At 35.4% G+C, this 18,863-nt stretch overlaps 1 long non-coding RNA gene across 1 annotated transcript; it reads right to left on the minus strand.

The window, feature by feature from the left end:
* Nucleotides 1-618: 618 nt before the first annotated feature.
* Nucleotides 619-16,782, minus strand: LOC129629825 (uncharacterized). Its single transcript, XR_008703338.1, has 3 exons — nucleotides 16,685-16,782; nucleotides 9,514-9,627; nucleotides 619-1,016 (listed from the first exon to the last, which is right to left on the minus strand). It is a non-coding gene; the product is annotated as an uncharacterized LOC129629825 (long non-coding RNA).
* Nucleotides 16,783-18,863: the final 2,081 nt, after the last annotated feature.

The raw sequence follows: 18,863 nt of genomic DNA on the forward strand, positions 1-18,863 counted from the left end.
ATCATAAGACAAAAAGTTGGTAAGGATAATGAGAATTTGAGAAACGTGTACTCTATTGATGGGAACATTAAAATGGTACAGTCACCATGGGAAAGTATGAGGGTCCTCAAAAAATTAAAAATAGAACTATCATATGATATTTATCCAGAATAATTAAACTTCAGATATCAATGAACTATCCTGTTCATCACAATATTATTCACAATAGCCAAGAAACAACCTAAATGCCCATCAATAGATGGATAAAGAAAACGTGGTAAATTCATATGTAACATTGGATTGGAACATTAAGTATGGAACATTCTTAAGTTTTAAAAAAAAAAAAAAAAATGAAATCCTGCCATGTGTGACAACATGGATGAACCTGGAGGATATTGTGCTAAATGAAATAAACCAGGCACAGAAAGACAAATGCAATATGATTCCACTTTTAGGGTATATCCAAAAAGTAGTCAAATGCATATACAGAGAGTGGAATGGTGCTCACTTTTGGCTGGGAGAGGACTGGGGACTTACTGTTCAATAGGTATTAAGTTTTAATTATGAAAGTGAGTAAATTTTAGAGTTCTGCTGTACAACATTGTGCCTATAGTTAACAGTGCTTCATTGTGCACATAAAGCTTTGTCAAGAGGGTAGATCTCATGCTAAGTGTTCTTACTACAACAACAGTAATAAAAAACTGGTAGTTAGATAATGGGGAACAGGGGAGCTGTCCTCTTGTTTCATCTTGAGCAGAAGGGAAAATTCTCTAATGAGGAAGGCATTTGGGGAAACAGGTGAGCTGGGGGCATCTTGGGCAGGATTGCCACTCAGCAAAATGTCCACAGCTGTCAAAAAGCATACTTTGTTTATGATATTATACATTTTTTATATGACAAGAAAAAAGTGAAAAAGCTCTTGGAATATCATTTTCATGGTTTTCAAATTGCTTGTGCTCTTGTGCATTTATCTCTGTGATGCATTCATCCTTTTAGAATTGATTGTAGGAATTCTTTTCATGCAAAAAGGTACTTATCTGTTAGAAAAAGAGAGAGAAAAAAAATAAAATGTGAATATTCATTTTTTTTTTAAAGAAAAGGGTGGAATTTAATCTTTATTTACAGGACACTGCAAGATATGAAATTCCACATAGAAACAAGAAACCCATTTGCATGACCAATGGTATGGAAAACTAAATTAAAATGCAAGTGCCTATGTAATGTGATATATTTAGATCTGGCAAATTCAACAAAGAATTGCAATTGAGAATGTAGTAAAGATCTTTTTAAATGATAAAATAGACAAAGACTGATAGAAAAATAGTAAAATTGCATGGCTATAAAATTTGTATAGATTATCATTAAATATGCATGAAATTACTTATCTAAGTTGATACTCTAAACATGAAACAATAAGAAACACTGATTTAATTTTTATACTGTAAAGACAGCACAGACATACACTAAAAGTCTAACCATATTAAGGAAGTGGCAACCCATTTCAATATTCTTGCCTGGGAAATCCCATGGACAGAAGAGACTGGAAGGCTACAGTCCAAGGGGTCGTAAAAGAGTTGGACATGACTTAGCAACTAAACAACAGTCAAGCTTTTAAACAGAAAACAAAAAAAGTGGACTCTCTGTTGCATTGCTGAATTGGTGGCAGGGTTAACTGGTAAAAGCAATTGGAAAATGATTTTGAAATATTTATAAACTTGGAAATGAGCCAGTTTTACCAGCCATCAATTCTGGTGCTAGGAAAAGAAAACCTACATTGGCATCAGGAGTTGAAATATGATGGAATCCATTCAAATATTCTGTGTCGTCTCTGCTAATAATTATTTTTCTGGTTTCTTCTAATTTTTGAGACTTTATGACATTTGTAGTTGATGTCTCTTGTTGTTTCCCTACATGATTGCCCGTCAAACTTTACTGTTTAAGATTATTTCTTTTTCTCTACATTAATAAATCATTTTGAGCAAACTGTAAAGAGCCTTTAAAATATTTTTCTGTGCAGCCAAATACCAAACAACTTCTGCATTCATATTTCAATTTTGATTCAGTATTGCATTTATTCTCAAATTATAATCAAATATGACAGGTACTATATCCTCCCTACTGGGTTTCACAGAAGCATACCACAGATTTTAAAAATCTATTAGTGCAGCTTTACTAAGCAAATCTGTTATGGTTCACTTAAGCTTACTCAAAGCTTGTTGCAAGGCTCTGCTTGTTATAACTCATAACAGCCAACTTCACAGTTATCATTGGCCCCTGATACAAATTGACAGCAGTTAGAGAAATTACAGTCTTTAACAACATGTAAATAAAACAAATTTCAAAGCTGGGTAACTCTGGAACAAATGTATATTTTTTTTCACGGTCTACTTTGTCAGCTCAAGAGAAAATGCTTATAGCTCATATTATCTTGCAGAACTATCCTGAAGCTTGTCTCTAAGTCCATTTGCACTTTTAGATTTTAAAAAACTACAATACATACATGCTGATTTAAGTAGGAATGAATATTTTTATCTGCAGCTTTACCTAAAAATCTCTACAACATATTTTTGAAAATGAGAAATATGTAACCATTATTTCTTAAATTATCAAATCCTGATCATACTTATATCTTTAATTCAGTTCAGTTCAGTTCAGTCACTCAATGGTGTCAACTCTTTGTGACCTCATGAACCGCAGCATGCCAGGCCTCCCTGTCCATCAGCAACTCCTGAAGTCCACCCAAACCCATGTCCATGGAGTCGGTGATGCCATCCAACCATCTCATCTTCTGTCCTCCCCTTCTCCTCCTGCCCTCAATCTTTCCCAGCATCAGGGTCTTTTCAAATGAGTCAGCTCTTCGTATCAGGTGGACAAATTATTGGAGTTTCAGCTTCAACATCAGTCCTTCCATTTATACCTTAAAAGTGGTTAAATTTATTATTTAACTTATCTGGTTGGACTGAAGTCTTTGTTTTTTTATGTACTGTGGAAAATTTTATGTAACTGAACTGTCCATTGATAATTCATGGCAAGTTTCATCTATAAAATGATCTGAATCTCAGGTGTAAGATTCTTGATCATCTTTCTAACTCTTGCTACAATCATTACTTCCTGCAGGTTTTCTATTTATTCTTGGTCCAAATTTTATAATTTATTATTTCTTAAAAAAATCATTTCATTTATAATGCTTTCAGAAGTACACTGATGCAAATTGAATAGAATTATACAAATTTTATAATTTTATGCTGGCTATAATCTTATTGTTGATCTAGCTGTTTATAATATCATCTATTTTTGATACTGAAAATTTTAATGCAACATAAAATACCTTTTCATACTGAATACCTTATATATTTTAACATGCTTTTTAGGACTTATGATAGGTATTTAACACTGTTTAAAAATGTGAGGAAATATTCCACTTTATCAGCAAATAAAAAAAGAGAGCTAATGACCTAGATATTATCATACTAAGTGAAGCAAATCAGGGCAGGGAAACACAAATACATGGTATTACTTCTATGTGAAATCTAAAATATGTTACAAGGGAACTTATTTACAAAACTGAAATAGTTTTTATTTTTCACATAGGAAAAATGTGAAAAATTTGCACTTCATGATGATGCAAAAGAGATATAAGTGAAAAAAAAAGGATGCAAAAGAGACACAGGAAACAAATATATAATTGTGAAAGGGTGGGGGAGTCAATTAGGGTTATATTATAGTTAACATATACCCACTACTGTATTATAAAATAGATAACCAGAAAGGACATACTGTATACCACAGGCAACAATACTCAATAGCTTATAAAAACCTATAATGGGAAAAGGACCTAATGAAAATAAGTTCAATTTCAATATACCCATATTCTACCATTTGTTGAATTTGTTTCTTATCTATGATTGTAGCTGTTTTCAGTCATTTGTTGCTTCTTTGTTTTTACCCATCTTCTCACTTGGTTTTGCTCCTCAGATATCTGACATAAATTTGGGGACACAAATGGAAAGGTAGTATATTCTAATTGTTGTGTTTTCTAGATTTTTTTTTAAATAGAAAACAAGATTGGGGGTTGCATGTACTGTGGGGGTAGTTTGCTATCTGCATTTACCCCTATGTATGGCAGGCTACAGGAGACATTACCCTTTCTCCTCCTGCAGGTAACACAGTGATTCACACACTGGTGCACACGCATAGTACCTCTGTCAGAACAGAGGCAGGTGGGGAGAGAATATGCAGGGTTTGACACTCCAGGAATCATACTGTACATGCTTTAATATTTCTGATCTTGAGACCTTTTCTCTCTCTTGTATCCACACCTACTTGTGAAAAGGACTATTGATGCCTCCAGCACACACTGCTAGTTATCAATCTAATATCCATTCTAGCTTTCTTCATTACTAATAAAAACCATAAAAACTTCAATTTAGTTTGGAAAGGCAATGTGTAAAGCTAAACAGAGAAAATGAAAACTATATTTCACATGCTCTCTTTTGAGAGAGATTGCCGTTGGACAAACTTTTGGCCAAAGAGCTGTACAGAAATGGGAAAGTCTGTTTAAAATAGGTCAGCTTGTACAAGCTTATTCCCTTTGTTATATATTTTTTCTTTTTTAAAAAATTTTTATTGGAGTATACTTGATTTACAATGTTGTTGATAACTAATATTGTCAGTTTCAAGTGTATAGCAAAGTTATTCAGTTATACATATTCATATATTCATTCTTTTTGGATTCTTTTCTCATATAGATTATCACAGAATATTGAATAGCATTCCCTGTGCTATACAGTAGGTCTTTGTTGGTTACTTATCCTATTTAGTAGTCATTATTGTTGTTCAGTCACTAAGTTTTGTCTGACTCTTTTGTAACCACATGGACCATAGCTTCCAGGCTCCTTTGTCCATGGGGTTTCACAAGCAAGAATACTGGAGTGGGTTGTCGTTTCTTTCTCCAGTCCCCTTTGTCATTGGTGGGTGGTTCCCCATTTTATTTCCGAATTTTTGACTTCATGATGATGCGAAAGAGATACACTTTTGGTAGAAACTCTACTTCAGTTTTAGGTTTTGATCTTTACCCTGGCTAACGATACATGGTAAGAAATCCTCTCCTGGTGCTGGGAGGTGGCAATGAGCCCAGTTCTCAGTCGGCTACATCATCACATGGTAAACAGTGGATACACTTACAACCATCTGTACCTAGACACCCATTCGGTTTTTCACTTTCAGTACAGCATTCAGGGTGCAGGAGGGCCAAGAGGAGCTACTCTATGTTCAAGGTCAGGAAGGGCAGCCAGTGAGGAGATAACCCTCATCCAAGGTAAGGAGCAGCAGCTGTGCTTTGCTGGAGCTTCAGTGAAGAGATACCTCACATCTAAGATAAGAGAAACCCAAGTAAGACGGTAGGTGTTGCAAGAGAGCATCAGAGGGCAGACACACTGAAACCATAACACCGAAAACTAGTCAATCTAATCACTCTAGGACCACAGCCTTGTCTAACTCAATGAAACTAAGCTATGCCATGTGGGGCCACCCAAGATGGGAAGGTGATGGTGGAGAGGTCTGACAGAATGTGGTCTGCTGAAGAAGGGAATGGCAAACCACTTCAGTATTCTTGCCTTGAGAACTCCATGAACAGTGTGAAAAGGTAAAGTGACAGGATACTGAAAGAGGAACTCCCCAGGTCGGTGGTGCCCAATATGCTACTGGAGATCAGTAGAGAAATAACTCCAGAAATAATGAAGGGATGGGGCCAAAGCATAAACAATACCCAGCTGTGGATGTGACTGGTGATAGAAGCAAGGTCCGATGCTGTAAAGAGTAATATTGCATAGGAACCTGGAATGTCAGGTCCATGAATCAAGGCAAATTGGAAGTGGTCAAACAGGAGATGGCAAGAATGAATGTCGACATTCTAGGAATCAGCGAACTGAAATGGACTGGAATGGGTGATTTTAACTCAGATGACCATTATATCTACTACTGTGAGCAGGAATCCCTTAGAAGAAATGGAGTAGCCACCATGGTCAACAAAACAGTCCGAAATGCAGTACTTGGATGCAGTCTCAAAAAAACAAAAAACAAACAAAAAAAAAAAAACAGAGTGATCACTGTTCAATTCCAAGGCAAACCATTCAATATCATAGTAATCCAAGTCTATGCCCCAACCAGTAATGCTGAAAAGCCAAAGTTGAATGGTTCTATGAACACTTATAAGACATTTTAGAACTAACACCCAAAAAAGATGCCCTTTGCATTATAGAGGACTGGAATGCAAAAGTAGGAAGTCAAGAAACACCTGGGTAACAGGCAAATTTGGCCTTGGAATATGGAATGAAGCAGGGCAAAAGCTAATAGAGTTTTGCCAAGATAACGCACTGGTCATAACAAACACCCTCTTCCAACAACACAAGAGAAGACTCCACACATGGACATCACCAGATGGTCAACACTGAAATCAGATTGATTATATTCTTTGCAGCCAAAGATGGAGAAGCTCTATACAGTCAGCAAAAACAAGACTGGGAGCTGACTGTGGCTCAGATCATGAACTCATTATTGCCAAATTCAGACTTAAATATAACAAAGTAGGAAAAACCACTAGACCATTCAAGTATGACCTACATCAAATCCCTTATGATTATACACTGGAAGTGAGAAATAGATTTAAGGGACTAGTTCTGATAGATAGAATGCCTGATGAACTATGGATGGAGGTTCATGACATTGTACAGGAGACAGGGATCAAGACCATCCCCATGGAAAAGAAATGCAAAACAGCAAAATGGCTGTCTGGGGAGGCCTTACAAATAGCTGTGAAAAGAAGAGAAGCAAAAAGCAAAGGAGAAAAGGAAAAATATAAGCATCCGAATGCAAAGTTCCAAAGAATAGCAAGGAGAGAAAAGAAAGCCTTCCTCAGCAATCAATGCAAAGAAATAGAGGAAAACAACAGAATGGGAAAGACTAGAGATCTCTTCAAGAAAATTAGAGATACCAAGGGGACATTTCATGCAAAGATGGGCTTCATAAAGGACAGAAATGGTATTGACCTAAGAGAAACAAGATATTAAGAAGAGGTGGCAAGAATACAAAGAAGAACTGTACAAAAAATATCTTCACAACCCAGATAATCATGATGGTGTGATCACTGACCTAGGCCAGACATTCTGGAACGTGAAGCCAAGTGGGCCTTAGAAAGCATCACTATGAACAAAGCTAGTGGAGGTGATGGAATTCCAGTTGAGCTATTTCAAATCCTGAAAGCTGATGTTACCATCTTTCTAAATTCCATATATATGCATTAGTACAGTTCAGGTTCGATGCATGATACTGGATGCTTGGGGTTGGTGCACTGGGACGACCCAGAGGGATGGTATGAGGAGGGAGGAGGGAGGAGGATTCAGGATAGGGAACACGTGTATACCTGTGGTGGATTCATGTTGATATATGACAAAACCAATACAATATTGTTAAGTTAAAAAATAATAATAATAATTAAAAAAAAGAAAGATGATGCTGTGAATGTGCTGCACTCAATATGCCAGCAAATTTGGAAAACTCAGCAGTGGCCACAGGACTGGAAAAGGTCAGTTTTCATTCCAATCCCAAAGAAAGGCAATGCCAAAAATATTCAAACTATCGCACAATTGCACTCATCTCACATGATAGTAAATTAATGCTCAAAATTCTCCAAGCCAGGCTTCAAGAATACTTGAACCGTGAACTTCCAGATGTTCAAGCTGGTTTTAGAAAAGTCAGAGGAACCAGAGATCAAATTGCCAACATCCGCTGGATCATGGAAAAAAGAAGAAATTTCCAGAAAAACACCTATTTCTGCCTTATTGACTATGCCAAAGCCTTTGACTGTGTGGATCACAATAAACTGTGAAAAATTCTTTAAGAGATGGGAATACCAGAGCACCTGACCTGCCTCTTGAGAAATCTGTATGCAGGTCAGGAAGCAACAGTTAGAACTGGACAGGTTCCAAATAGGAAAGGGAGTACGTTAAGGCTGTATATTGTCACCCTGCTTATTTAACTTATATGCAGAGTACATCATAAGAAATGCTGGGTGGGAAGAAGTACAAGCTGGAATCAAGACTGCTGGGAGAAATATCAATAACCTCAGATATCCAGATGATATCACCCTTATGGCAGAAAGTGAAGAGGAACTCAAAAGCCTCTTGATGAGAGTGAAAGAGGAGAGTGAAAAAGTTTGCTTTAATCCCAACATTCAGAAAACTAAGATCATGGCATCTGGTCCCATCACTTCATGGCAAATAGATTGGAAAACAGTGAAAAGAGTGGCAGACTTTACTTTGGGGGGCTCCAAAATCACTATTGATGGTGATTGCCTCCATGAAATTAAAAGACTCCTTGGATGGAAAGTTATGATCAACCTAGATAGCATATTCAAAATCAGAGACATTACTTTGCCAACAAAGGTCCATCTAGTCAAGGCTATGGTTTTTCCAGTGGTCATGTATGGATGTGAGAGTTGGACTATGAAGAAAGCTGATGAAACTGGAGCCTATTATACAGAGTGAAGTAAGCCAGAAAGAAAAACACCAATACAGTATACTAACGCATATATATGGAATTTAGAAAGATGGTAACAATAACCCTGTGTACGAGACAGCAAAAGAGACACTGATGTATAGAACAGTCTTATGGACTCTGTGGGAGAGGGAGAGGGTGGGAAGATTTGGGAGAATAGCATTGAAACATGTAAAATATCATGTATGAAATGAGTTGCCAGTCCAGGTTCGATGCACGATACTGGATGCTTGGGGCTGGTGCACTGGGACGACCCAGAGGGATGGAATGGGGAGGGAGGAGGGAGGAGGGTTCAGGATGGGGAACACATGTATACCTGTGGCGGATTCATTTTGATATTTGGCAAAACTAATACAATATTGTAAAGTTAAAAAATAAAATAAAATTTAAAATTAAAAAAAAAAAAAAAGAAAGCTGAGCACTGAAGAATTGATGCTTTTGAACTGTGGTGTTGGAGAAGACTCTTGAGAGTCCCTTGGACTGAAAGGAGATTCAACCAGTCCATTCTGAAGGAGATCAGTCCTGGGTATTCTTTGGAAGGACTGATGCTAAAGTTGAAACTCCAGTCCTTTGGCCACCTCATGTGAAGAGCTGACTCATTGGAAAAGACTCTGATGCTGGGAGCGATTGGGAGCAGGAGGAGAAGGGGACGACAGAGGATGAGATGGTTGGATGGCATCACCGACTGATGGACATGAGTTTGAGTGATTTCCAGGAGTTGGTGATGGACAGTGATGCCTTGCATGCTGCAATTCATGGGGTCGCAAAGAGTCAGACATGACTGAGCGACTTAACTGACAGACTGATAGCATTCAATCAATTGCATGAAATATTTCACACTTTATTATAAAATAGGCTTTGCTTTAGATGATTGTACCTCACTGTAGGCTAATATAAACATTCTGAGCTCGTGTAAGGTGGACTGTTCAGGATGTTGGGTGTATTAAATTCACTTTTGACTTAAGAATGTTTTCAACTTACAATGGGTCTTTTGATATGCAATTACATCATGGATAGAGTAAGATTTATACTTTTCTTTTGTGAACTGCCTGTGAAATGCTCTTGATTCCTGGAGACAGAGATGCATTCCTGATCCTATGAGGAAAAGACATAGCACTAGTAAACAACTGAACAAAAAATTTAAGAAGCCTGCCCCATTAATGATACTATTGTTGTTTGTTGTTGTTTAGTCACTTAGTCGTTTCCATCTGCTTTGCAACCCCATGGATTGTAGCCCCCCAGGATTCCCAGACAAGAGTACTGGAGTGAGTTGCCTTTTTCTTCTCCAGGGGATCTTCCCATCACAGGGATCGAACACATGTCTCCTGCATTGGCAGGTGGATTCTTTACCACTGAGCCACCAGGGAAGCCTAATGATATCATGGGGCCCAGACCAAATGGACTACAAATATTATAGTTCTATACACAATGTTTAAAAATTGATTTCATTAAGGTTTGATTGATATAAATTGAACTGAACATAGCGAAAATGTGCATTTTTATATTTAGTACATGTTAAATCATCAGTATAACTGCAGTAATGAGTGTACCCATCACCCCCAAAACTTTGCTTACATTTGTTTTTTCACCTACCCCTTCACAATCTCTGTCCCAAATGACCACTGTTCTTCTTTATGTCACTATATTTTACTGGAGCATTTTCCATAAATACCTTCCAAAGGCATTGTACAATGTTACATTCTCATATGCAGTATATCAGAGGTCAAATTATCTCATATCTTACTTAGTATGGTGAACCCTTTACACTTTAGAGATTCAAATGAAATAATTTGACCATCTTAAGTAGATTGTATCCTCATGATTGAATATTGAAAGTCTTTTGTATATTCTAGATGAAAATCCTTTATCAAGTGTCAAATTTGCAAAACTTTTTTCTAGTTCATTCCATATCTTTATAATTTTAACAATATCTTTTCCCAAAGTAGCAGTTTTTAGTTTAAATTCCAAATTACTATTTTTTAATTTATTAATCATGTATTAGTGCTGTATCAAAACATTCTTTCCTTAAACTAATATTCACAAATATTTTCTCCTATGTTTTCTTCTAGAAGTTTTAAAACTTTCATTTTACTATTAGGTCTAGGATCCTTTTTCTTTTAAATTTTCATTGAGTTATAAAGGTCAGATCAAAGTCCATTCATCAGTATATCAAAATCAAACTCTTCCTGGACTATTTACTTATAAGATAAAGTTTCCATAGAATTTTCTTGGTCCATTCTCAAAAATCTGTTGACTATAGCTGTGTGAATCTATTTCTGTACTCTCTGTTCTATCATATTCTTCTGCTAAGATTTTTTACTGGGATTGCCCGAATCTAGAAATCCATTTGAGAAGAATCTCCCATATATACCTACACTGTGAGCTTCAGTTTCTGCAGTCCGTTTGGTCTTTCAGCTTCAATATTAAATTCAGAGCAGCTGCAAGAGCCTAGATTTCTCCTTCTTGCTCCTTAAGAAACTCTATAGCTTATCTTCTGCTTTTTTCTCTCAGTGAATAATACCCTTTATTTTCCAATGTCTGTTATCTTGAATATGTCTATTTTTTGTTGTTGTTGTTTCAGGTGAGAAGATAAGTTTTGTCTCTGATACTTTATATTGATCATACATACACACTTTTCATTCAAGGCTTTATCATTATTTACTGCATGCAATTTATTTCCTTTATTTCTCAAAATTTCTTTGTCACTGACTATTTTACTTCTAGATTTCAAGAAAAGCCTTAGAGATTCAAAACTATATATTTTTAAAATCAATACTACACATTTAAATACACAGGGGGAAGCTATGCATTCAGCCCATCATCTCAAAATAGGTTTTTACACAAGATAAGCAATTTCAGGCCAGAATTCAAATGTGGCATTTTAATATTTTGAAGTCCAATAAATTAAAATGAGAAGTGTATTTTATAACATTTTGCTTTTGTGATTTTATTATGATTTATTGCTGTGATTTGATGAAAAAAAAAAAAACTCAGCAAATGAATAACTTTTTACTGTATATTGCAAAACCAAATGGTTGCAAATGATAGAATATTTTTAGTTCAGTATTTGCTACTAATTATCTCTGTGATTTGGGTGGTTTCCTTATACCCTCTGGGTTTGTTTCTTCTTATGAGGCTAAAATAGTCATTGAATTTCTATTCAGTGCCGCTAGTGATTTTCCAGCAGGCAATGACTGACAACCATTCTATGGGTGAATTCTACCTGGCTTTCTGTTCTTCAACTCTAAGACATTTTCTTTCATACAGCTATAGATTTTGTTTTAAATTAGAGCTGGGACACATTGAGAGTTTCTTCACACCAGGTTTATATTTTTGTTCATTTTCTTCAGCTTATCTGATCCATTCCTTTTCCTTTTCAAGCTCTTAGTGCCTTCAAAGGACTTGTTATTTAATTTTACCCAAGAAGAATTGAATTCAAGATATTACTTCTCCAAAGAGACATTTGAAGTTGTATTTCTTTTTGAGGTATATAAAAGATTGATCTCTTGTTAAAGGGATTTCACATACTGGTTGGAGAAAAGTTAGTTTGGAATTAGAGTATCTTCCCAGAAGTCAGTGAAATCATGTCATACAGATTAAGTGTTTGCTTACATGCAATACATTGCTTTCCCATTAGGAATATAGAAATCAAGGTTTGTATTATAGTGTTTTACTATTATAAAATCTTAGTTTCATGAATATTAAGTTAATTTTGAACTATATAATTCAATAGATAATTTAAAAACTCTACAGAGGTCTAGATAATATTGAAACACTTCACAAAACAGAAAAGAATTAACAATAAGCTAATAAAAATGGAGGATGAACAAAATGAAATCAGCAAGAGGTAATCTATAAGAGGAAATGAAGTTAAGCTTTACTCAAGGAGCTTGGTGGTCATCATATATATCCTTACAATAAGAAAAAGCTGGTGGATCCAAAAGTCAGTGATTTTCTTGGACTCAATAGAAATCAATTTTCAGGGAAACTTGTCAGATGTAAAAAAGGAAGAAACTGGCATATCCTGGGAGAAATATCATTTTATCTGTTCACCTGGAATTGAAGCTTGTTGTTGTTTCAGTTGCTAAGTCATGTCTGACTCTATGACCCCACGAACTGCAGCACCAGGCTTTCTTGTCCCTCACTAACTCCCTAAGTTTGCTCAAACTCATGTTTATGCTAAACAGTTGGGAACACTAAATTGCCAGTTTTAATGATTTTTGGAGGTTGTGTAAAGATTAGTAAAAATAAAAAAAAAAAGTGAGAAACTCCTGGGGCCTTTATCTTCAAAGGACCCCACACTTTTGTTTGTTTTATCTCTAGGAGCCTCTCCAGTTTCTCATGGTAAAGATCTAAGAAAGATCCCTTTTTGGCTCTGGCAGGTGGAAAGGAAAGGTAAACATTGTGAAATCCATGAAGAGTTTTCTCTATAGCAAAAGTCTAAATTCAAGTGAAAGAATCTTGCCAAAGGTTTACAACAGCTGGGTGAAGGGATTTCCTTTTGGTCCATCCCTTTTAGCCTTCTTGTTACTGCTAAAAGGGAAAAAGTAGTCAATAGTGGTCAGGGCTTCAAGGAAATGAACTTTGATCACTGTAACCATGGGAAAAAGTAGAGATCAGTGAAAAACAAAACAACATTATAACACTGAAAAAACATTCATGAAAGTCAGAGCCTTGATCCATAGAGCCACATAAGCATTGCAATTTAATTTGGGGATTATAGAATAATCTCCTTTCACACCCCTTCACCAGGCTAAAAGGATATTAGTATAACACTTCATTATATTTGACAAAGCTCTGCAACAGAGAATCCTTTTGAGGAGGAAGACTTCTAGAAGACAAAGTCAAGATACATGATGAAATAAGGACACTAGAGGAAACTACAGCAAAAAATAATACAGCCTAATTCCTGGCTAAGTTTTCATGAAATCTTACATAAAAAGGCCTTTTTAACTCAGTTCCTCTTACCAAAGTCAAAGAAAACCAGAACTGGACAATAGTTAAAATGATAAACACAAGGGAAGAGTATGGGGTATGATATCACTTATATGTGGAATCTAAAAAAAAAAGGGAGGGCAAATGAACTTATTTATAAAACAGAAATAGACTTACAGATATAGAAAATGAACTTAGAGTCAGGACTAACATGATAGAGAGAATGAGACCTCAAATACAAGAAAACTCAATTTTGAACACATAAAAATAGAATTTTATAGCCAAGTAGCTTGTTTGTAGATATAAAAATACTAAGAGGAAATATTAAGAATATGGATAAACCTAACAGGATCTTTGTTGAAGGTAGGCCAGGGTAATCAGAAGCCATCTGGGGGATAGTAGGGATTATGAGAAATTTGATCAGATATTGAGGCTGGGGGATTTTGACTATAAAATTAACAGGATTCTTGTCATAACTGAGCAATGATAGTCCAAACTAAAAGCCTACCTGAGAATAGAACTTGGAGGAGCTTGACTAAAGTTTGGCTAAAGAAAGATTCAGGATTACTAGATACATATATACAGTTTTCAACAAAAACTTTAGAAGACAAGCTGGAACACAAAAATATTCTTTGTCTAAGGAGACAAAGAGAACATCAGAATCAGACTGAGTTATGGCAGACTTTGGAAGCAGTCTGGGAAACCAAATAACTAAGATCAGTATGCTAAATATTTTAATGGAAAATAGAGAACACGTAAGAATAAATGGGTAATATAAACAAAAGGATAGAAACTCTAAGAAAGGATTGAAGGGGAATGTTCCAAATTAAAAACACAGTCAAATGAAGAATGTGTTTGATGACTTGTTCATTGTCATTCAGTTGCTAAGTCATGTCCAACTCTGTGTGATCCCATGGACTGCAGAACACTGGGCTCCTCTGTCCTTCACTATCTCCTGGAATTTGCTCACATTCATGTCCATTAAGAGAGTGGTGCCTAAGCAGCAGCTTTCATGTGGCTGGAGAAAGAATCAGTGAACTTGAAAATTGGTCAGTAGAAACATCCCATATTGGAATTCAAAGAGATAAATAAATTAGTAAAATAGTACATCCAATAAATATGGGGCCATATCAAAAAGCATAACATGTGTGGATTAGGAATGCAAGAAAGAGGTAAAAGAGAGAAGAAATATTGGAAGTATTGGACAACAGATCACAGATTCAGGAAGGATGGAGAACATCAAGTCTAATAAGTACCAAAACAAAGCAAACAGAACAAAACACCAAAGAGAAACACACTTAGGTATATTCAAACCATAGGAAAGCAAACACAGAAAAAGCCAGGCCAGAAAATACAGCACCTTAAATGAAGAGGAATGATGATAAGAATTAATTAGCCCTTCCTAAGAAACTATGAGAATAGACAAACATTTAATTTGTTGGAAAAAAAAAAAAACTAGAATTTTCTACTCAGTAAAATTATCTGACAAAGTGGGGTAAAGTAATTTTTCAAACAAAAATAACAGAAGAGTTCATCTCCAGCAGATTTGCCCCACAAGATATGTTAATAGAAATTCTTCAGATCAAAGAAAAATGATGTAATTTAGAAACCTGGGTAAACAATAAGAGCATTGGAGAAGCAAAAAATGAGATAATTTTATTCTTTGTCTTATTTGATCACAATGACAACTCGTTAAGGCATAATAGTACCACTGTATAGGTGAATATAGTGCATAGATAAGTACAGCAATGTTAGTAATGTCACCAGAGATGGGAGGAAGGAGCTGGAAATACTCTGGTGAAAAGTATCTGCACTGTATGTGATATGCTGTTATTTGAATGTGGATTTAGACTAGTTTAAAATGTTCACTGTAAGGCTTCCCTGGTTCAGTGGTAAAGACTCCAACTGCCAATGCAAGAGACATGCGTTCAATCCCTGATCCAGGAGGATCCCACGTGCTGCTGAAAAATGAAGCTGGTGCACCACAACTAATGAGCCTGTCCTGGAGCTGCAGCTACTGAGCTCACATGTCCTAGAGCCCATACTCCACAACAAGAGATGCCATTTCAACGAGAAACCCGCGCATCACGTGGAAGAATAGACCCCTCTTGCCACAACTAGAGAAAAGCCCACACAGCAATGAAGACCCGTCACGGCCTAAACAAATAAAATAAATGTTCACTATAAACCTTGTAACAGTACTAAAAACTTTTCAAAGTACAATTGATATGGTAAGAAATGACATAAAATGATATCGTATAAAAACTACAATTAACCCATAAAAAATACAAACATTGTAGATATTATTCTAACTATATCAACACTTCCTTTTTTTTTTTCTTATTATGCAGTTTTTATTTTTATCACTTGGTTTAATTTTTATCAGTCTAAGGTGGTGTCATAAAATGAGTAGTCTAATTATACCAAATAAATGACAGAGGCTATTAGAATCTATTAAAACACACATGATCCAATTTTACATATTCTATAAGAAACCCACTTTAAATATGAACATTTGGTTAAGTTGAAAGTAAAGTAACAAATTATTTACCATGGGAACAATAAAATAAAGCTGGAATATCTGCATTAATTTCAAACATATCAGACTTCAGAAGATGGAGGATGACCAGTGACAAAGGAGCCCTTACACAATGATTAAGATGACAAGTCTCCAAAAATATATCACAGTCTTAACCATTTATGCACCCAACAACACAGCTTCAAAATAAGAGGCAAAATTAATAGGTGAGATAGACATATCCATTGTTATAGTTGGAAACTTCTATATTTCTTATCACAATGGTTAGTTCAACTAAGCAGAAAAATCACTAAACATGTACATGGCCTGAGCAGCAGCAATCATCATTATCTAATATTCATTTATGGAAAATATCAATACAACTTGTAAACCTTTAGTCAAACTAACAAGGAAAATGAGAAAGCTACACATTAGCAATATTAGAAATGACACAGGAGTCATTAACAGTGATGTCAGGAATAGTAAAAGGGTTATAAAGAATACTTTGAACAACTCTATGCTTCCAAATTTGATGACTCAGGTGAGATGGACCAACAAATTTCTTGAAATACACAATCTACCGAAACTCATACAAGGAAAAAATAGATAACCTAAATAACTCTGGAGAAGTCTGGCTCCTGGCCTCACAATCTAGTTTGATATTTCAAGCTTGACTACAGGCAATTACAAAGGCTATACCTGGCAGGTCTCCGAGGAAAGCAGACTTTTCCACTTGATGCAGAGACAATGAATTGCAGTTTCTGAAAAAAGTTACAGGCAAGGGCTCAGGCCCTGCTGGCAAGCCATGCTCTTATATTTAGATGTATTCTCAGCCAGGTGTTCTCAGTTGGAGGTCTCTCTACCTGAGGGTTTGGCTGAGGGCTTTCCCAGGTGCCTCTGCTCAGACTAGGTGGATTGGAGACAGTTTTCCTCACTATAACTCGGTACTTTGTCCTTTTCTACCCTAATCTCCCCCTGCTTTCTCTCTCCAGCCTCAAGGTCCATAGCATAATAGGAACCATTTGGTTCTGTCTCTCACGGTGGTGAACTGAGCATCTCACACTCTCTGTTCTCATATACCTGAACCAATGCACTGACTCACGAGGGAAAATGGAACTTGGAAAAAGTAAGCATTTCTTCTGGGTTTAGCCTTGCACTTAAAATATCACATGCAGTCAGAGATTAAAGGCTTCACTATTAACCTACTTTCATTTTGTCTTGTTGTTGCTTCTTTTTTTTTTTAATCATTATTTAAAAATTGAATTATAGTATTTTACAGTGTTGTGTTAGTGTCAGGTATATGGCAAAGTGATTCAATGCTTTTTCAGATTTATTACATGATTGCTTATTACATAACATTGAATGTAAGTCCCTGTGCTATACAGCAGTTCTTGTTTGCCTGTTTTATAAACAGTAATTTGTATATGTTAATCCCAAGCTCCTAACTTATTCAGTCCCCCACTTCCCTTTGGTAATCAAAAGTTTGTTTTCTATGTCTGTGAGTCTGCTTCTGTTTGTAAATGAGATCATTTGCATCATACTTCAGATTCCACATATAACTGATATCATATGATATTTGTCTTTGTCTTCAGTCAGTGTGATAATCTCTAGGTCCAACCATGTTGCTGCGAATGGCATTATTTCATTATTCTTAATGGTTGAGTAATATTTCATTGTATATAAGGCATCTTGTGGCTTTAATTGAAGACTCTGACACCTAGCTGTCCAGCTCTCTCTCTTTAGCTGAGCTCTTGACAGCTCTATATCTGTTAAATAAATGCAATAAATAATTAATAACCTAAACAAAATAAAACAGATAATGTCACTGGAGAATCTACTGCACATTTATGAAAGAAATAATACAACTTCTCCACAATCTCCTGGAAATAGATACAGAGGAATCACTTCCTATATGATAGATGCCTTATTTTCTATGTGGAAAATCCCAAAGAATCTATAAGAAAAGCTCTATAACTAATAAGTGAATATAGCAAGATTGAAGAATATTTGATCAGTATACAAAAGTTGATTGCCTTCCTATATATCACAAATGAACAATTAGAATCAATGCAATAGAATGAAATATTTATGTATAAACTTTATAAAACCTTTGTAGGATTGATATGTGGAAAGCTATAAAAATCTAAGAAAAGTAAATAAATGAAGATACATTGGGATATTTAATACTACCAATTGTTTTCAGCTTGAATTATAGATTAAATACAATTCCCATTGCTATATCAGCAAGATATCATGCAGATATTAATGATATAACTAAAACTTTTATAAGGAAAGGCAAAAATCTAGAATACCCAACCTAATACTAAAGATGAAAGTCTAAGTTGGAAGAATCATGCTACCAAATTTCAAGATTAAACCTAAAATTACAATAATAGAGACAGTATGGTATAAACAAAAGAACAGATACATAAATCAAAGGAACAGACTAGAAAGCCCAGAAATGGACCACAGGAGTATAGTTGTCTGATTTTTGAAAAGTATTCAAAGTTAATGCAAAAGAGAAAGAATTGTCTTTCAACAAATGGTATTTGGCAAACTGGATGTCCATAAACAAAAAACTAAACATCGACAAAGCCTTATAATTTGCACAAATATTGATTGAAATAGATTATAGTTCCAAATGTGACATGTACAACTCTAAAATTTCTAAAACAAAATGGAGGAGAAAATCTATGTGACCTGGGTTTTGATGGATGAGTTTTCAGGTATAGTATTAGCAGCGCAGTCCATGAAAAAAAATGATTTATAAACTAAACTTCATTCAAATTAAAATTTTCTACTCTATAGTAGTCTCAGTAGTCAAAAGTTGGAAATAAACCAAATTAATATCAATTGCTATGCAAAAACAAAAGTGGTA

Source organism: Bubalus kerabau, chromosome 16 (assembly GCF_029407905.1).
Source record: "Bubalus kerabau isolate K-KA32 ecotype Philippines breed swamp buffalo chromosome 16, PCC_UOA_SB_1v2, whole genome shotgun sequence".
Lineage (NCBI taxonomy): Eukaryota > Metazoa > Chordata > Mammalia > Artiodactyla > Bovidae > Bubalus > Bubalus kerabau.